The sequence below is a fragment of the Amblyomma maculatum genome, chromosome 6 (assembly GCF_055883805.1).
Source record: "Amblyomma maculatum isolate TAMU_Amacu chromosome 6, ASM5588380v1, whole genome shotgun sequence".
NCBI classification, from domain to species: domain Eukaryota; kingdom Metazoa; phylum Arthropoda; class Arachnida; order Ixodida; family Ixodidae; genus Amblyomma; species Amblyomma maculatum.
Genome location: NC_139349.1, coordinates 129704139 through 129723171, shown reverse-complemented (window position 1 = coordinate 129723171; position 19033 = coordinate 129704139).

Genomic DNA, 19033 nt, shown 5'->3' with positions numbered 1-19033 from the left:
ATCTACGACTACCTGCCAAATGCGCTCCATCCCAATCTTATTCTTCTTGTTATTACCTTTTCATGGTCCGGATCTGCGGCTACTACTTAAGTAGACATATACCCCGACCACTTAAAGTGCTTCGTAAACTGCTGTTCTTTCCCGAGGCTGTTGAACATTACTTTAGTCTTCTGCATATTGATTTTCAAGCCTACCTTTCCGTTCTTCCGTTCTAGGTCATCAATCATTATTTGCAGTTCATCCACCCATTTACTTAGCAAGGCAAAAAATCATCCCACCACATCATGCCATAGTACTAAGCCTCCGTAACGTAGAAATTGTAGAGAGTATCCTCCTCCCATATGTCTTGGAAAGATCACATAAATTATCTCACACATAAATCACCGGCTTGGTAGGCCGTTTAAAACATCCGCTATCAACGAGAACCAAATTGCTTTTATGTACCTCACTCTTTTACTCGCATCCTAACTATTGCCAACTAGTATGGGTAACCGCCGCACCGTCTATTTTACAGCGCATTCATCTTTTACAGAAAAAATACATACGTCATGTTCATAATGAATCGCACCGATCCCGCACTGCAGAACTTTTTCAAAATGCCGAGGTAATAAGTATATGCAGCTTATATAAATACCGACTGAGTGTGAAATTCAAAACAGAATTAATTCAAAACAGCGCTCGTGTGTGTCGTGTCTCTCTTCTTGTCTGTGTCTTAGTGCGCGCTGTTCCGGTCAAAATGAGTTACCAACTTGCCCAAGCATCTGTTTTAAGAATTAAGACAAAACCTGAATAGCTTACAAAGCCTTGAAAATTTGCAAACCAGTTTGCACGATACCCCACTAGATATGCAGAACGCTGGTTAGTTCCTAATCCTCGTCTGAATACTGGGAAACAGTGTCTATCTTACTCTACCTTCTCTTTTGAACATGTACAAATTAGATGGATTTGATTTGTTTCGTTGCTCTTACAGGAATCTCCGCCTTATGTATAATTCATAATTTTGTACACTTTTTTCCTGTATGATTTAATGTTATTCTGTGGTTTGTAGTGTGAGCTGATATTCTTTTTTGATCAAGACAAGATTGCTGTAGCGAATGTCAATTTCATTTACTGTGCCAAATTATGTACATTTTGATGTAATATTGTGCGTCTTCTGCGAAAGGAAAAAAAGAAACAGGGGCTGTGGGCTGGTCAAGCTGCTTGCGAGGAGCTTTTTTCGCACGGCCTTCCATCCAAATGTACGATGGCAAAATAAATATTATTATTATTATTATTATTATTATTATTATTATTATTATTATTATTATTATTATTATTATTATTATTATTATTATTATTATTATTATTATTATTATTATTATTATTATTATTATTATTATTATTATTATTATTATTAATATCATCAGCGAATTGTAGGTTAGGGAGGTATTCTCCATCAACCCTACCGCTAACTGCTCCCATTCCAAGTCTCTGAATACTTACTATGAGCAAGCTGTGAATAGTACTGAGGACATCATATCTCTTTGTCTAACACCTTTCTTTATGGGATTTTTTTTTTTATGCAAACCTCTGGTTGCTGTGTAGTTACTTTATATATCTTCCAGTGTTTTAACATACGATTCGTCTACCCCCTGAGTTCGCAATGCTTGCATGACTGCCGAGGTTTCTACTGAGTCAAATGTTTTTTAGTAATCGATGAAAACTATGTACAAGGGCTGGTTATATTTCGACCAATTTTCTGTCACCTGGTTGATGGCAAGGATATGATCAATAGTAGAGTAACCTTTCCGAAAACTTCCTCGATCCTTTGGTTACTGAAGTCTAAAGTGGTCCTGTTTCTATTAGGAATTACCTTAGTGAATACCTTGTGCATAACGGATAGTAAGCGAATTGGAATGTACTTTTTCAAATCCCTATAGCGTCTCCTTTCTTATGAATTAAGATAATTTTTAGCATTATTTCATGATTCAGGCACCGCCGAGACCACAAGGTATTTCGCATACAGGGTGGCCAGATTTTCTAGCCAGATATTCCGCCCGTCCTTCAACAAATCTTTAGTCATCTGATCCTCCGCTGCTGCTTTCCCTCTTTCCATAGCTCCTAAAGCTTTCTTAAACTCTTCCTTCGTTACTGGCGGAACGTCTGACAGCTCTTCACTTCCGAGCTGTATAGTGGCGGCAATTTAGGATTAGTGGAAATTGTTTCCATTGGAGAGGGTAAAACAAATTTTTTTTTTTTTACCGCCAAAACATCCGGAACACTGGAAACTCATTTACCAGCCGCACGAAGTGGCTCAGAAGCAGATTCCCTGGGCTCTACACTTTTGACAAAGACTGTACCTATGGGGCAATAAAGGGGCATCGAGAGGTTATGTTAGGGATGATCCCATGATTGTATAACTAGTCAGTAGTGAGAAGTGCTGTATAAGTAAGGAGATCATTACGTCGTCACGTGACCTGGTTAACGCTCACTGAGGAATCGAGGCACTAATAGCTGTGATTCGAAATTCTGGCATCTTATAGAGATCAATGACTTGTGTGGGCATCTGCTCGAGCGCTTCGATTTCAAATATCGTGACTGGCCCATTTTTATCGCTACTTGCAACCTTTCACAAAGGAACATTTAAAAAAAAAAACAGCTTAATGTGACTGCCACGTTCACTCCCACTGCTAGGTGCATCCTTTGTACCCCCCTTTTCACCACTGCACACCGTGCGGACCTCACAAACTGGCCGAGGATGAGCATCACATGTAATACGGACAGAATATCGCCGATTATAGTTAAGGGCAATGGAAGGGACTTTAAAGCGATGGAAGCGTGTCAGTGAGCGTCAGAGGGTTATGTAATATTCAAGGAATGAGACACCTTGAGTGCATATGACGTATGCTGGATACAGCTAACGCTGGACAGAATTAACTGGAGGGATATGAGATGAAAATTTCTGCTGCAATGGACGAACGTCTCATGCTCACTCCTGTCCTTGGCTTCTGCGCAGCATCTCCACCGCGAAATCACGGTGGTCTACGTTCTCGAACCGTCGTGTGAGAATCTCATTAGGTTCATCCGGAGAAGGGGATTGACAGCATCTTATTGTTTGGGCTGCGGAAAGAAAATTTACACACGCGACCGAAGCGAGGAATAAATTATTTCGACAAAAGTCGAGTCTGGTTCCTTATAGAGAGAAACGGTGAACATGTAGAGGAAGAGAGCAGGGGACGAGTGACGCGTTCCTTTTTCAAAACTCTCGCTCTCTGTCTCTCTCTCTCTCTCGAATAATCAACTCGACCCGCATTCTGTCGAGTTCACATATACAAGGCTCCAGTGGATCAACAGAGAAGCTTCTTCGTGTGTATTGCTCCAAGTAAATTTGCACTCCCTGACTTTGCGAGTGGCAGGGGACGCAGCGACAGGACATTTTATTCGATGGGGAGATCCGGCGATAAGCCAGCGTCGCTAGGCGACGGCGGGTTTGCATGCCCATTTGTTATTTTCTCCGCCACTGGTGGAATGCCGTGCACTATATCCTCGGGGCGTCTCTCAGAGGTGTCGAAAGACGACGCGTATCGTCTTGGCGACTCCTTTGAAAACTGATACACTGAACGGGAAAGCCTTTGTGCTATGTGATATGGTAAATCCGATCGACGCGAACGCCATCTTGCATACCGCTATACTGATGCCAAGAAAGCTGGTTGCCTTCGATGCCCGCGTTCGAAGCTTTGATTCTGGTCACAGCTGCTGAATTTAAGTGGAGAAAAGTGGTAAAAATACTGACGCTGTGAGAGTTCGGAGCTTGCTTAAAGAATCCCACGCGTTTGAAATTGATCTGCAGCAGTTATTATATCAAGGCGGGCTTCTTAAAACCTCGCAGCGTTATTTTTTTTTTTTGCAATATTAACGTTCAGAAAGAAATCGTCAAATGCGCTCTATATTTGTGTGTAGGCACCCGGTATATATTCTCATCATTTAAAACTTTAACACTTGGGGCACGACGATCTTGATATAGCAGATGGGCGAGCCCGCTCTACCCTTACGCGTCGTACGATCTCGTGTATGTTACTGTGTGTTCTACGTCTTCTGAAGGAATTCCTTCTAGTGCCTACTGAAGTGCTCGGAGAAAATGCCCTGAAAACAGCGTGTCACAATGCAATTGACATATGTCAGTTTCTTGTTATTAAGGATCTTGCTCGCTGCCGTTGCACCTCGCCATCGCTGGCGAAGACCTATCATTCGGATATCAGCGCACAAAACTGCGCTGATGGACGACACTTTGTGCACTATGCTTCGGCGTGGAGCCTTGGTCAGGAGCTTGCATTGCTACGGATTTTCTGATCATGGCCTTACATTTTGTGGCAGTGGGTTTCCACCAGAGAGTCTGATAATGGGTACCTATGGAAAGCGGAAACACACCGTTACGTCGAGGGAGGAAGGTTTTTTGAGGCGGCATTGGAAATTCTTCTGAGAGTCCAGGAAGTATGCACGTGCCATGATCAAAATATAATTTAGGTCAAGGTACACTCGCTCAAGAACTGGTGGCAACAGTTTAATATACCTGTCGTATAAAGTTGATTAAATGGCGTGCGAAATGGAACGTCAGCGATGATATGGGCCACTTCGCTCTAGAGAGTTTATAATCTTCCGAATGCTCCTTTATATTACTTGATGCTGTGGGATAGGGGGTAGACGATAAGCGCTGCGACTATTTGGAGCTATGGATTCTTCCGGTGGTTCAGTGGAGAACCTTACGCGTCCGATCCTTATTCAGAAATTCAAACACCGGGTATGCTTCACCCATTTGCGCAGGAGCTCACTCACCGAAATTAACTCACGCCAAATTTGTAACCTACGCCCCCGTGCTCTGGATCAGGTCCGTCTTCTGCATTTTCTACCATGGTGGGAAGGAAATTTACTGTCATTCGCAGCATAGCGTTGCCTTCGCAAACCGGTATTTATCCCACACTGTAATAATTACTAACAGCTCCGCTCGCATTGCGCTGCATGTGTGTGTGATGACGAATCGAAATATCTGCTCTGTGGATGTCTGCTGCGAGAGCTAAAATTGATCGAGAAGCTGATTAAACTTCCCTTCGTTTATAAGACGACTTCGCCTGGGCCAATTCTAGTTCTCTTTCTAAAGCTTCATCTAGCAGACAACTGTTTACCATCCGCGCTGATGTCATTCTTTGTATATTTTTTTAATTCAATATTTGTCCCGAGTTTTCGCGGTCGTCCGTTTAGAGGCAAAAACAAAAGCCATGCTATACGTCGACCTCCGTTGGCACGGATGGCAAATTCCTCAAAAGGTTGCTCAACAACGCGAGCTCTGATGGCTGTCAATGCACTGTTAAAGGGGTCATGACAACAATTTTGAAATATAAACTGTTTATCTGCCAAGCAACTAAACCTGAAAGTTTCAGGTCCATCGGATTTGCAGATAGTTTTAAAACTAGTATTTTTTCTTTCTTCGTGAACAGCTTGCTGATCTGGCCACCGGCGTAGCCGGGGACGACACAATCGATCGACTTGCACTATACGTGAACTGGTTCATGTGGTGCTGCACTTCGCCTTTCGTTTCAGCGATGCAACAAGGCGCCCTCTGCACCACGCCATTCGTTTCAAAAAGCGCAGACGTCGTGCAGTTGAAGTTCACGAAAAGTTCAGCAAAACTGTGCACCTCCTCAGTGGTCATTGCCGAAATGGCTCAGCTGTAGCCGCCGCATGAAACAGGCAACAGCTTGCGCGACGATAGCTTGCGTGTCGTGATACACAGTGAAGCGACCCTATAGTTACTCCACTCGTCAACGAGAACGGTGCCTGTATACGCCAAAGAATCGCCGACGCGTACTTCGAACCATGCCTAAAAAGTAAGCACGTGCATGCCTTATGATTGATGCTGAATCGTGACCGAAGTTGTTTGCGCTTCGTGCCAGCTGCCGCATGGTGCACATGCATCGAGGCTAGTTCGTGTCAACGCTTCATTGCGATGTGCCATTTGTAAGTTGATTTTATTCGGCATGTCGGTGCCGGTTGATGTGAGTGGCAATATAATTCACAGCTTTAGCTGGCACCATGAATGCGGTCGGCTTTTGTTATGCATCGCATATTCATCAGTGAATGAATCATATCGTCTGTGTATATATGCCAGTCAGATCAAAAGCGCTAATCTCAAATAGCCCTTCGCATTACGTGCGTGCTGTGCAGATGCATACCTTTTATAGCAGCCAGCGATCGAAACGCCCATGGTCCTGATTGAAGTATATAATCAGCATGCATCATACCGCATGCGTGTGTCTGCTCGGCTACGCGCGTAGCCGTTTTCTTGGCGAACTGGATCGCATTGTCGTTGACAAGTGCATTAATTAACATCGGGTCTTTTTGCCGTTTATTACAACGCACAGGCCAAAAGCATCGCGGCTGGATAATAGCAGAACTTCGTTGTCATGTGCTATTTAAAAATTCATCAAGTTAACCTGAACGTTGACGTCGGCTGACACGAGTTGCGCACAGCCGACCGCAGCTTGTTGGCGAGGCTAGCAGGCCTGCACTCTAGCATTCGTTTGGAAGCAGCTGGTGCCGATGCTGCACCTGAACTGCTGGAACTGGCGCTGCACGCTTGCAGCACCGCCGCAGAACTTTACCGAACTGGTACAATGAGTGCAGCTGAATCGAACGGACCTAGAGTGACGCCGCGCGTCGTCAGCCCCATGTTCTATGCTTGAGCAGCGTCAACCGCGGTTACGCGAAGCCGATGTGGCGGACTAAACAGAACTCATGCTGCTAACCGTGGTTATCGCAAACTGCTTTTCGGTCTCTTTTAGCGCTTTTAACTAACAGCGCGGCCGCCTGTGGGTGAGATTTAGGGGCACGTCGGCTACGAAAGCCGAATGAGAGGGCCCGCTCGAACAACGTACACACTGCACACTGAAACATGTCTCAAAAGCAACACATAAAATGTGCACAAAGTGCAGACCGACGGCACTTTTGCCATGGAAGAAGGAAGTGGTTTAGTACAGTCTTCAATTGCCACCCAACAGCGCAGCAGCGTGGTGTATATATATATATATATATATATATATATATATATATAACGTGCGGCACGCTACATCGAGGCACCCAATACCCCTTCCCGTCTCATCGTTTACGCTGCTCGTTGCAGGCCCGAGCCAAGCACCAGTTATGAAAACAGACGATAAGTTCATGAGGCTTACAGCACAGGATGCTGCAAGCTTACAGCAATGGTGCCGCCAGCGAGCGCGGCGAATGACAGCGCTCTGGTCGTCTGCTTCTCGCTTATTGTCGCTAGGCCTATACACTGCTTAGGATCGAAGCCACAGCAGCACGGCACTGTGTAAGTGATCAGCGAGGCGTTTTAGTAAAAGGGCCACTCGACCATAGAACTTCCTTTGAACTCCATTGTTTTGTAGTGAAGGAAATTATTCTTTTCGACAACAGCTTCGCTAACGTACACGAACATGGACACCGCACCGCGGAATGCTGTAATCAAAAACTACCACCGTATGGCTCAACATTTCTCAAAAAGCATTTATTTTTTAAATTACCTTTCCGGGGCCTGGAATTGTCATGAGAAAAACCAATTTTAGCATGCTTTTCTGGCACAGGTGCGAGGGATCTACCGTATTGCCGGCGCGCCGGTGTTTACGGCGGTGGGGCAGTTCTGCCACGGGTGCTGCCACGGATGTCCTGTTAAAACAGCGCTAGAAACAAGGACAGATAGGAAGACAAAAACACATGCGGCAGTCGCACCGAAGGTGGATCTGTAGGCCAGAACTATATCACGCTTCACTACAGTCTGCGTTCTCTTGAATTCGCTCATTGGGAGTCATGCAGGTCTTTGATCAAGCGCGAACACAGTAGTGTATGGGCAGCTTATCGGCGCTGGTACAGCAGCAGACGACGTGGAGGCAGTCTGTGACATCATCGATCGTCTCAACATGGGAGTTGCTGTCGGTGGGAGGAGCTTCGTTGTCTCCACTTAAGACTTCATTTGAAATAAAGAATGCGCCTAGGGCTCTCAAATTTCGGAAATAAAATAATAAGGCCCAATATTATCTGCCAGACTGCGAAAATGCAATATATTGGATGACCATGGCATGCCTCTTTTAAGGTTAATGAGGCCGTTATGCTTGTTCAACAGCCTTTGAATGTTCTGCCCGTATACGCCTCAACTAACGCCTTTCGATCGTGCCTGCGTTATAATCCCTGTCTCTTTTTGCATTGCAACTTACTCTTCCCCTAGTCTGTGTGGAGGGAACCGCAACACTCTTCCACACCTATCGTTTTCTCATTGTCCAGCTGGAAAGCGAATGACAACTGTTCTCTCGACGGAGCCCTAACTGCCTTGGAAGGTACTCACCTCCTTGTTGACAGGTGTTGCGTAGCGTAGACGAGTCTTGCAACGCCATCGACTGTTTTGGCATCGCTGCCTCGTCGTCCGAAGTGGAGGCTCTCCAGGTATTTAACGGTACAAAAAGTTTTCTTGTAACAAATATCCTCTCGCAAGTCGTTTGTGATAGTACTTTATTTGTCTCCTTGCGATATAAACCTAATGAGTGACTAGAAACATACAAGTAGCACAATGCAAATACAACATCACACATGGCTTTGGCACGCACGTAGCTGGGAATGAAACAGAACGAGAATGCTCTAGAAAGTTGTATGCACAAGCCTTCATCCGATGACAATGTTCGAACAGAACACCCCATGTCACTAAGACGCGCTTACGTCATACCGTTCAAAACAGCTTTTTCCGAAGTAAGCGCAGTGACTGCAGCTCAAAGAAAACGGGAAATGGCGCCCACTTTCCTTTTGGTTAGCATTGCCTAATCTTAGCTGTCATTAGGTAGTAGCCCTAACAGCGCTTTGCGGGGCAAGCAGCGAGTTCTCACTATAGTTAATTTTAGATTTAGAGACAAAATTTTTTGCCACAGGTTTCTTCGTTCGGACTTCCATGTGACCTGCTTAGTTGTTTGTCGGGACGTTCATAGCTGCTGTTAAGAACTTTGTCTCGTTTGCACCGTAGCCGTGAAATTCTGTGAGGGGTTACGCTTCTTAGTACGCTTTCTCACTCAGCTAGTTTTCCGGTTGTACTTGTCTAGTCAGCCGAAATCGAGAAGAGAAGAAAAGAAATCTAGCGGTTTGATGTCGCATCCCTTGAGATGGGGTCAGACGAAGCGATGTCTAACACACTATCCCATTCTGTGCGCGATAACATGAAGTGTTAGTGCATGTCGCTGTAGAAGACAGCAAGGTGCCAATTCTTAAGGGCATTTAAGGCAAGATGTGTCATGAAACGTGGCATTACAGAGCCACAATACTACCAAAGCCAAGGCGAAACCGCAAATCATGCAGACCTTTAGGATAAAAACAGAAACAAAACACCTGTATGCCTTAGCCAGTGATCCAAAGTAGAGTGACTGTGTAATGGTGTTACTTAGTGGCGTGGGTGGAGGCATATTATTTTCTAGTACTTTTGGGTATACCTCACCATAATATTTGTGTAATGGTGTGTTCCACTCGACAGTCATGAGCATTTCTCTGAGTTCTCGAAGGAATATGTTGCCTAGGAAATCTAGCAAACATACTTTCGTGGTCCAATCAGAACTTAGGACCTAAATCCATTTAGCCGAATGAATCGCCTCTTCGATTTCACGGATCAAAGAACACTTTCTCCGGGTCACCGACTGGAATGCGTCATGAGAAATGAGCTGATAGCTGTCGAAGAGAAATTTCGGAATTGTGTGCATTTTTCTCAGAACTGACGTGTGCATATTTTGCCACCTCAAAAGGGCTGTAATGTTGTCGATGCTTTGCGGCGGGATGGCGTCCGCAATTTCTAAGGCATTTATAGAATTCATAATACATTTTGAGCTACTGGCGGAGGTATAGAAACATTGGAGTCAACAAATGAGGATATAGTTGCCACTTCCAATACCAGCAGAACGTAGCTGAAAAACATGTTTTCACGATATCATTCGTAGAATATTCTGTATGAACACTCGATTTCGTCCCTGGATAAACACTTTTATTTTTTTTTTGCTCCCAACTCCAAAACGAAACAATTGACACTCTGACAAGTCGATCAGTAACAAATGGTAGTCCATGTTTATGCTCTCATGTTAAGTACGTATTCCTACTAATTTGCCCAGATATTTTTGTTGAACAATGCTGGATGTTTAAATATAGACAAGATGCTTTTTTCCCTCCATTTTAATGAGAATATTCTGTCACTCTGAGGTCAAACAAAAATGGTTAACATCGACCTCGGTCCCCGATTTGACAGCGGCTTAATGTCTTTCTCGGTCGGACTCAGTATATTACCAACCTTTGTATGCAAGCAAACAGAACGCTGTGTCCCTATAACACTGTACCATCTAGATGACTAGAAATAACACCGCAAAGCAAGAACGCTAACCTTGCAAAACTCGACTCGCTGCTTCTTGCCCCACAGAAATACTATTCCCAGTCAACAACACATGTCCCATAGCGTACAAAAAACGTCGGATTCTGACTGTTTTCCTGACTGCAACCATTCTGAACTTCTCACTGCATTTAAGAGGTTGCGCACTCCAAAGCAGACAACAATGCGCGCCTAATTAATCGAGGACGGAAGCGCTTTTTTTTTAATTTTAAGTAGCTCTCCGTGCGAGACGTGGTTCGTGACTGTTTCTGCCCTGGTGCAGTGCAGTCAAAGTGCGTACTGCCAGTGGCCCGCTGGTCAGAAAGCTAGGAGAAGTGCCCGTCGCAAGGGACAGAATGAACACGCTCGAAGTCTTCAGCGGCTAGGCGGGAGAAACATACGTACATACCGGATTAATGCGCAGTTAGTCAACTACCACGGCAATTCGTGTCATCACAGCAAACGCCTGCGAACTGTCCCAAAAGGCTAATTTCTTCCAAGTGGTGTAGCTCTTGTAATGAGGTGCTGCCACAGCACTTTGTGTTTTCTCTTCTAGTAACCATCTCAGACGTGGGCCACTAATGCATGCAAAAATGCACGCTCGCTGCATTTGCCGCATTTTTTTATGCGTAACTATTTTCTGGCCACTCAGTGCTGGCCTGTCTGTGCCACCAGGATCACCACTCCGTGTTCCGTCACAAGAACCTCCCATCGCCAGGTTTACGGTTTACTAATCTTCGCTACCTCAAGCTTTAGCAACAGCAGCAAAACACGGCGCGGAATTTGTCAACAAGAAATCACCTCGACCGGCAAAGTTACTGCCACGTACACATAAACTGCGTGCCCACCTGTGAGCGTCGCTTCGGCCAGTAGTCTCTACATTCTAGTAGCGCGAGCACGTTGGAGCAAGGTTGCCGCACGGCAGCGAGGTGTACGGTGACGTTATAGAGATAGTCTGACCTGAACACGAGACGTCCTATGCATGACTACACTCACTGCTAATCGAACAAAACTGCTAATCAAACAAAAAGTGACGCGCGCGAGTAAGATGGTTCAGCACGCGCTGTCAATGGTGTCTTCACATGGAAGCGACGCTATCGGTTTTGCTGCGTGTATAAATGTATACAGTCGCCCACTTAAAAACTGTCTCACTGCGATTGTCTAAACTATGACTAATCCTCGCGTGTGCGAGGCTCTTTCTTTCTCACCCTTTTTTTGTTTGCTTGTAGCGTGTATTGAGATCGAAGTTGTCTTCGGCGATGTGTTTGGCAGCTTTAGCGCTGAGCGGACTTCATTCGCCGTTGGTTACGTCGTATTCTTGGCGTGCAGCCATTGCAAAGCAACAGCGGCGGAGTGTCCGTTTGATTTTACCATTTTTAACAAGACAGAGCTAACAAGCGCGCGTTTATTTCGCGAAAATTTGGGTTTGCACACTGTTGTGTAGGTGATCACTCACGGTCCACTGAAAGCCGAGGAAGTCTGTTCATAACGCATCAATCAACGGCTACCGTTAACGCTTTGGGTCGTGCCTGCGGAGCGTGGGCTGGCGACTGTGGGTGCGAAAAATCCGGGCGTTCGTATAAAACGGGGATAGTCACTTGTGTGTAGTCTTATGTGGGGGCCACACTGGTTTCGCTTCCGGTTCCTGCATCCTCATGCCTTCTTCCGGTCTAGTGATTACATCCCCGACGCGTAAAGGTGCGTAAAATAGTATCAGTGTGCGATGTCCGTAAGGGGGCAAACCTTCGCCGGCCTTGTGTACACGAAGTGCCACAATGGCGATGTATGCAGAAAATTGACAAATGATCGCTATTTTGCGTGGTGACTGCGGAAAAACATCTTGATATATAAAACGCCGTCGCCTCACTTATGGATGAAATTAAGTAAAGAGACACTTTTAGTGTGTGAGCGAACACCGGTGTCCAGAAAGGGTCTCTGGGCGAACAGTTTTGTACGCCTATCGCTTTCAATGTGCGAATTGTGATTAAAGCGTGCCTGTTGCTTGTCATTTAAAGCGGCCACAAGCTAATTACAGCGTTATAACAGCAGCACGGCTCTGTGAGCAACGTTCATTTGTAACTCATTGAATGCGCTAGCTGCAATGTTTTGATGTCTTTGTACACCTCTGATTGCTGTCTACGCCGGCAGTACAAATGACAGAATTCGCCATGATTTCTCTATACTGCAAGCTCGCTTTTTTCTGCTGCCTGAGCAAATATAAAGCTTAGCCAATCATTGTGCCATGAAAAAAAAAAATAATAAAGCTATACGCGCGTTGCGTGCGCGCTTACTTCATTCTTTTCTTTTATCGCGAACTTCCTGTCATTTCTAACAGGCTTACTTAAAACGCTGCACTCCCCCATCGTCACGCAACTATTGTCACTTTTGCGTGCGTTCTGAGAAAAAAATTTGGAGGCAGGCTTCCTTTTATTTATTAGCTATGGAGGCCGCCATTCTAGAGTCGCTGGCCATGGAATACTGCTACTGAAAACTGTACACATCTTTTACGAAACGAACTATCACCGACTGCAAGACGATAACAAGTTGACAATTTTCCGTAACATCTATATATAGTTTCTTCCATCAGTCACGCGGTAACGTCAGCCGAGTTATCATCAAACGTGTCTACACGCCAAATAGTCGCGGCTCATTAGGGACCATGAAAGAAGACCTCTACTTTCGGAAGCGGCTCCAGTAACATCCTTATGTTACCTCGGTGACAACCATTTAACAACCTGTAACCTGTTCTGGCAGTTTTTCACAGTGGGGTTTCATTAGTTGCGCGTTAGTGAATTTAAATATAAGGCTCCTGTCTGAGCTGTATCCACACCTCGTACTAACTGGTTTTGTTTTTGGACATTCCTTTTACGCAGCTTGTGAACAGAGTGAACAAATATCAACAACTTACCACGGAAACATTTTTCATGAATATAGTACACTCTAAGAAAAAAGGGTGTGCGAAAGGGGTAAAAAGGGCATAGCATGGTCTTTTACCCCCTTTAGAAGGCCTTGGGGGTAACTTTGCACCTGCTGGAAGCAGGTCCCTTTTCACTTACCCCCTCTTAGAAAACTTGCACCCTACTGTAACCCTACTTACCCTCTCTACCAGCGTTTGTGTGTTTGTATGTATGTTCCTGCCCCCTAAACAGCGGGGTGATTAGTTTGAGCACATGTCACGATGGGGCGCTCATGCAGCATTCTGTCACATCATGTCTCGTTCCCGCACCGTCGCTTTCAGAGGGGACGCCTATTGTGCCACCCTCGCCCCCGTTTTTCTCGCGCGCAGTTTGGGTCCCTCTCCATGTTTACCTCTCCCCGGTCACGAACTGCAAGCTGCAGGTGTGTCGTGGTTTCTATGGGGTGACGTCATGACTGCAAAACTACTGCTAAATTATAATGGAACAGCAGATACTTTTTGTTTTGCTTGTAAGAGGAAGCGCTCGCGGGAGTTAGTTTTGTCCACGCCATGGCTCCTCCTCCAACACAGCTCCAAGCCGTCACTCGTTTGAAACCACCTAAGCTTCTTAAAAGAAAGAAAAGGTACAGTATCTGTCACACTTCTTGGTAGAATCCTGAACCACACCGTAAGGGGAAGAAGGTAGGTGGATTAGAAGAAAAGAGAGAAAGAGGTGCTGGGGAGAGGGGGGAGGGGGTGTTCAGCAACAAAATTATGCACATATTTGATTTTACCTGAAGCGCATACAGCTCGTTCGGTCGAAAAGGCATCGCCATTGCCATGGTCGTCGCCGAAACTCGCAACTCGTGGAAAAATATATGCTCTGATTTATATTAAAATCGTGATAAAACCGATTCATTATACAGCTTTCAGTGTGGTGTCATACCCTTTTCGCGTCACATTTAGCATCTATCTTCTAGTCATGTTGAAGGTTAGTTTGCGACAGAAATTCGAACCAACGACATATGTACAGCTGCCAAACTCTTAACTGACGTTCGTGACGGCAGCACTTTCTGTGATTCTGAGCGTTACAGAGCAGCTAACCTGCGAAAAGTCCAAGTATAAGAAAGCGCTCACCAAGCTCTTGCGTAATCTTGATCTTCTGGCAAGTATTGTCCGCATTAAGGCGCAGGAGCACAGAAAAGGAGGTCGTCATGCGCACGCCAGTTAAATATTTGGGCGGCTGTACCTCCGGTTTTATGCTTTTCATTTTTACGTTCGGCGTTCACCGAGTGAGATAGATACAACGCCTTCCGTTCCCCCAAATCAAGCCAACTAAAGGCGTTAATCACATTGCCAAACTCTGCGTCTCTTAACGGCAAGCATTCGCAGAATGAAAACTCCGTGTTAAAGGCGCTATCGCGTCTACAGCTTTGGTGTCATCCTGGCGTTAGATTATTTATTTTATAGCGTTAACTAGAGGCAGGCTGATGGGCAGCTGAAAGCTGGGACAGTCGAGGACAAATTTCATCAAAAGTTGTTGTTTTCTACTCGTTTTTTTTGTTAAATGCTACCAGCTACACTGAAAATAAAGATTTCTTCACCCTCATTTACCGTACCGCAGGAAGTATGTCAGTCGGACATTCTTAGTTTACAAATGGACGCACACACACACGTATGCATGTATGTATGTATGTATGTATGTATGTATGTATGTATGTATGTATGTATGTATGTATGTATGTATGTATGTATGTATGTATGTATGTATGTATGTATGTATATATATATATACCGGGTGTCCCAGCTAACTTGAACCAAGGGTTACAAAATAATATATTTGAGGTAGGTCAGTGAAACCAATTGCATACAACTGCCAGCCTGTTTGCGCACTACAGGCAATTTTTTGTTTTGCAATTACTTAATTAGCTAATTATGTTAATTTTTCTAATTTATTAAATATCGACTTTAGACCAAAAATGTGAATTGGAAAGTTGTAGAGCACCTTCAGAAACCCCCATTCCATTAATTGCGATAAAGAAAGTCTCACGTGTATCTTTTTTTCCGGGCTCAGAAGAAAGCCCGCGAAATACAAATAATACCACGTGACTAGCGCATTTGTGCGCCGCGATTGTGGTGCTCTCAGTCGTGGTTTGGGCGAACAAAATCAGCTGCGGCCGTGACCCGATGGTCCCGTTGCAGCGGCAGGCAGAAATGTTGGCGATGGTTCGAGCGAGCTCGAGCTCGCCCGTCGCCACCGTGATTTTGGCCAGACCTGCGCACCGCAGCAGCCTACATCACGACAGGCGGATGACGATAAATAACCGGCAAATGAAGGTGCAGCGCTAATTTTAGTCGAGTCACATGATGTCATCTCGCCCCTTTACTCAAGCATGTATGCGCAGATTCAGTGGCTGATACCTTATCGCTCATCCGTTTGTCGTGACGTTCGCTGATGAGAGAGAAGGAGGCCTTGTTAGAATCTCGGTGGTGTCGGCTCGCCGTTCTCGCTGCTACTGCACCGTCACGTGGGCCGGCTGTCTGACGCGGGCGAACAAGCCATCGCAGGCATATCGGCCTGCCGCTTTAACGGGGCAAAGGAGACACGGCCGCAGCTAATTTCGTTCGCTCAAACCACGACTGAGAGCACCACAATCGCGGCGCACAAATGCACTAGTCACGTGGTATTATTTGTATTTCGCGGGCTTTCTTCTGAGCCCGGAAAAAAAGATACACGTGGGACTTTCTTTATCGCAATTAATGAAATGGGGGTTTCTCAAGGTGCTCTACAACTTTTCAATTCACATTTTTGGTCTAAAGTCGATGTTTAATAAATTAGAAAAATTAACATAATTAGCTAATTAAGTAATTGCAAAACAAAAAATTGCCTGTAGTGCGCAAACAGGCTGGCAGTTGTATGCAATTGGTTCCACCTACCTCAAATATATTATTTTGTAACCCTTGGTTCAAGTTAGCTGGGACACCCGGTATATATATATATATATATATATATATATATATATATATATATATATATATATATATGTGCACACACACACCTCGTCCGGTCCTTTCCTTTTACAAAATGATGACACGCTCGAACGTCGGCACGTTTTTTCCTTTTTTTTTCATCTCGTTGCTCCTGCTGCAATGAACTGCCAAATAGAGCGCGTTGCACAACTACCAGCGTGCCGTAGAATGCTTCTCCCAGCTAAACCATGGAATCCTCGCAGCTCAAATTTCGGGCAGAAATGGCATTTTGTCGATGGTATGGTTCTTGCCTGATTCGATCAGAAGTCGGATGTTCCCATCGTATGCGGCGGCGATGCCGGTGCTATCGCTGAGGCAGTGGCTTGTCTTGCATCGCCGCCGCCGCCGGATATAATGGGAATATTCGACTTCATCTGATCGAAGCATGCAAGTTCTTCAAAAAAAATTTAGTATTAAAAATACTAACGGCAAAATGCCATTTCTGCGCGAAGTTTGAGCTGCGAGGATTTTGCGGTTTAGCTGGGAGGAGCATTCTACAGCGCGCTGGCAACTGTACAACGCCCTGTATATTCCTGGGTGTCTTCTTTTAGAGAGTTCTTATGTTTCTACAAACGCAGTTAAGGCACCTACCTGCCTGCTACGGGTCATCGGAATGCGGTAAATAACCCATCTTGCCTCGACCAAGGTTTTCATTTGCTTGATTTACTGTTTTACACACATGCTCCCTTCTTCATTCCTTTTTTTTTTTTCCAATCTTCAAGGATAGGCTAATCAGTTTGGAAGGTGAAGAAAACAGAATGCGTACACCGTGTCGTCATGCTCTTTATTAATATTGCAGGAGACGCTATTTTGGCATGTCATCATTCATAATGTTTTCATTCGCTCCGATTTAAGCAGGTTCTTTTATATCCGTCCTTTGTGTCTTTTGTTTCAGCTGGTACCCCTATTTTGTTACAATTTTCAGGTGCACAAACTGCCCCAAGAGCTAGCTATATTGTTCTTAGTTTACCACGGCTCTTTCTTTTCGCAGTGCTTCGGCGTGTTTCGTACTTGCTGCACCACTCTGTCGGGTGGTTGCAATCATAGCTTCTCGGGCGCTTTTGTGATGAAACACGACGTATGCATGTTTTCCGCCACGCCGCACACCATGCGCTTCGCGTTTTTCAAGCAGCACACGCGTGTTTGCAGCAGCATTGTGCGACACGATACCTTCGAGCATAAGTTGAGTGGAAGCTTACAAAAGACCAGCTAGCTGGCCACCTGCGGAGCCACATACAGCCTGTGATACTTGCACGCGGTCACTTATCCTTTCTAGTTCCCAGAATTCAGGAAACTGGGCATTGATTCCTTCGCTCGCCGTATGACACAGCGCAAAGGTGACGCACGCTCTTTTGTCCATATAAGCTTGCCCCTCCAGTGAACTTGGGAATTTTGGACACTGAATCTCAAGCGCCAAGGACGGAGGCGGGGTAAGGAACAATCAGAAGAACCTGCTGCTCCCCGGAACTCTTTTCTTCACAGCGTGAAGTCATTTTTCGCCGGACTTTGGGAAACCAGTTTGGCTGTAGCTTCCACAGTGCCTACGCGGGGTACACAATACTGTTCATTGTGAACAATATGGCAGGGCCCAGGGAGCCAAAAATGCGTGCCTCTTTTCGACGGCGAGCACGTGGTGGCTCTGGACACATACTCCTCTCAAGGCTCCGTGGGGTCACGAGTCATTCTAGCAGAAGCGATGTCCTGTTCGGACGCGGAAGCATCGAGCGGTCTCAGTCTTATGCCTATAGGCTGCACTGCCCTTGAGTTGCAAATATTTGTATCATACTCAACATGCAAATAGATATGTGCGAGCAAAGTCCTTCGTTGTCACTGCAGGGAACTACCCCCTGTAGAGACGTAACCTTAAATTAACTGACGCGGTAGAATTTTGTTAAGGGCACAGCTCACGACGACTCTGCAATCAGCGACGACGTGGAGCTTGGATAAAGCAAGAGGTACGCATCTTCTAGTGCTGCCACAGTCTTGGGCTGCCGAAAAGCAGCAGCGGAGGAGAGGGCACATTGACAGGTTCCCTGGGCCAGCGGTGAGAACAAGTGTGGACTTGAAAGGTTGCTGCTGCGGTGGCGCCGTGTCACGAAGACCAGCTTCGGACTCCATGACGCATGCCAATGATGGGCGACAGCAGCAGGTTCGGCGGCAGCGGTCAACGTAAACCGGCGCATGGTGCTTGTAAGTTTCATTTTTCAAACTTCTTGCTGCCCTTATTGTGGGTTTAAGCCGGTACTCATTTAATCAGCATGCGTCGCACTAGTGAGCACAGTGTTGAGTCCGAGGTTCGAGTGGTCCCAATCTCTATGATCAGCAGGCGTGACTGCATTTGAGTGACCCCCCATACGTATACCATGTGTTTCAGCGAAGGTGAGCCAGAAGTTTTAAAACTGCTTTTTGTAATATTGAGATGGTTTCAAGTTGCAATTGTTTACATCAGGATACAGGTTAATCGGTTAATCAATCTAATTTGGTGGTTAACTAAACTCGTAACAATTTACTTCTTATTGCACTTACGTAATCAATATTCGTGGTTATCTAAGTTTGCAAGTGCGAGATGCCGGGCTAGTCGGTACTGCATTCTTAAAGAACAGCGCAAGGAACAACACGAAAACACAGAATGGATGGACACTGGCGCTGACTACTTCGTCTCACAAGATGCTTGCAGCAGGATCACGCGCACT